This window comes from Plectrocnemia conspersa, unplaced genomic scaffold (genome assembly GCF_051122295.1).
Source record: "Plectrocnemia conspersa isolate PC_06_02 unplaced genomic scaffold, ASM5112229v1 ptg000024l, whole genome shotgun sequence".
Classification (NCBI taxonomy): Eukaryota; Metazoa; Arthropoda; class Insecta; order Trichoptera; family Polycentropodidae; genus Plectrocnemia; species Plectrocnemia conspersa.
The window spans coordinates 132,501-135,000 of NW_028277188.1; the positions used below are offsets into that span (position 1 = coordinate 132,501).

Genomic DNA, 2,500 nt, shown 5'->3' on the forward strand with positions numbered 1-2,500 from the left:
ATTGCAAACCCCAATCCCTATCACGAAGGGGGTTCAACGGGTTACCCGGGCCGTTAGGCCAAGGAGGACACGCTGATCCCTTCAGTGTAGCGCGCGTGCGGCCCAGGACATCTAAGGGCATCACAGACCTGCTATTGCTCAATCTCGTGTGGCTATAATTACCACCGGTCCCTCTAAGAAGATTTTCATTGTACGCCGATAGTTGAAGACCGCGCGCGCGGGCGGACGCGCGCGACTTGCGCCGCGTTAACGACGCGAGCGCGCGCGCGCCGCCCGGCCGCGGACCCTCGTGATATCGGTAGCACGTCTATTTAATAGGCTAGAGTTACGTTCGTTACCGGAATTAACCTGACAAATCGCTCCACCAACTAAGAGCGGCCATGCACCACCACCCACCGAATCGAGAAAGAGCTGTTAATCCGTCAATCCTTCCAGTGTCCGGGCCTGGTGAGTTTTCCCGTGTTGAGTCGAATTAAGCCGCAGGCTCCACTCCTGGTGGTGCCCTTCCGTCAATTCCTTTAAGTTTCAGCTTTGCAACCATACTCCCCCCGGAGCCCGAAAGCTTTGGTTTCCCGGGAGCTGCCCACCGAATCAAAATAAGAAACTTCGGCGGATCGCTGGCTGGCATCATTTATGGTTAGAACTACAGCGGTATCTAATCGCCTTCGAACCTCTAACTTTCGTTCTTGATTAATGAAAACACCTTTGGCAAATGCTTTCGCTTTAGTCCGTCTTGCGACGATCCAAGAATTTCACCTCTAACGTCGCAATACGAATGCCCCCAGTTGTCCCTATTAATCATTACCTCTGGTGTCAGAAAGCCAACAAAACAGAACCGAGGTCCTATTCTATTATTCCATGCGCACAATATTCAGGCAAATATTAGCCCGCTTTGAGCACTCTAATTTGTTCAAAGTAAACAGCCGCGAGGGCCCGCCTCGCGCGCCGACCGCGAGCCCGCGGCGCGCGCCGAAGTCGCGAAGACGACGACGCGCACGCGAACGCGCGGCGCGGACGCGACCGGCGGTGAACACGCACCGGCGAGAAGCCCCGCAGACGCGCCTGTCGTACCGCAACCGGTAGACCGACGCCGCAGGACACAATTTCAACTACGAGCTTTTTAACCGCAACAACTTTAGTATATGCTATTGGAGCTGGAATTACCGCGGCTGCTGGCACCAGACTTGCCCTCCAATGGATCCTCGTTAAAGGATTTAAAGTGTAATCATTCCGATCACGAGGCCTCGTAAGAGTCCCGTATCGTTATTTTTCGTCACTACCTCCCCGTGCCGGGAGTGGGTAATTTGCGCGCCTGCTGCCTTCCGTGGATGTGGTAGCCGTTTCTCAGGCTCCCTCTCCGGAATCGAACCCTGATTCCCCGTTACCCGTGACAACCATGGTAGTCGCATAAACTACCATCGACAGTTGATAAGGCAGACATTTGAAAGACGCGTCGCCGGTGCTAGACCGTGCGATCTGCTCAAAGTTATCTAGAGTCATCTCCGAGTGCGACGGGCGCGCGCCGAAACGCGCGCTCCGCCGATTGGTTTTTGATCTAATAAAAGCATTCCTTCCGTCGCCGGTCGGAACTTCGTTTGCATGTATTAGCTCTAGAATTGCCACAGTTATCCAAGTAACTGTGTACGATCTAAGGAACCAAAACTGATATATTGAGCCATTCGCGGTTTCACCTTAATACGGCTTATACTGAGACTTGCATGGCTTAGTCTTTGAGACAAGCATATGATTACTGGCAGGATCAACCAGGGAGCTGCGAGCTTGCGTCTCTGTAGAGAGCGTCCGCTTACGCACTCCTTACGTGTCATGTATTTATTATTCTCCTCCTCCTCCTCTATCTCTACCTATCGTTCTCGTCTCGTCTTTTTTAAGACGTACAACATTTTATTTATATGTATCGTTTTTTGTTATATATATATATATATATATTTTTATATATATTATTATTATTATATTATCTTCACCCGTCTACGCGCACAGTGCGCGGCCTCTCCGCGCTAGAGCGGAGGGCCGTAATAGCGCAGCGAGCTCGCCGGTCGCGAACGACCGACGGCCCCGTACAACGCGGCTCGCCGCGGAGCTCTGGAGAGCCGGAGAGCGCGATGCGCTCTCCGCTTATCACTCGATTCGTATAAACACGCGCGTGATCGCATATAGTATCCTCCACACACCCGGAAGGGTACCCGGAAGGCGCGAGCGCACCGCAGACGCCGACTGACGCCGACCGCGGTTCGCGCATGCCGAGATTTCGAAGAGCCGTCTCTCGTAGACGCTCGAAGCAGAGCCGTAAGCGACGTACACGCGCATTATTATCAATAATAATACGGTGCGTCCGCCAAACGGTTGCGAGCGAGCGAAAGAGCGAGCGACTCGACCCGAGGAGCCGACGAGAACGCCGAGAGCAAACGCGACCGAACACGGCCGCGCGCTCTCGCCTCGCGCGCACTCCACGTATAGGCGGCGCGGTGCAAAGTCGCCGAGC

At 54.0% G+C, this 2,500-nt stretch overlaps 1 non-coding gene across 1 annotated transcript in view; it reads right to left on the minus strand.

Annotated features, from left to right (window-relative positions):
- Positions 1-1,770, minus strand: part of LOC148225864 (small subunit ribosomal RNA) — a 2,016-nt gene extending 246 nt beyond the window's left edge. Inside the window, exon 1 of the ribosomal RNA XR_015812442.1 lies at positions 1-1,770. This exon is cut by the window's left edge and continues 246 nt beyond it. This is a non-coding gene — a ribosomal RNA (small subunit ribosomal RNA).
- Between the last annotated feature and the right edge of the window lie 730 nt (positions 1,771-2,500).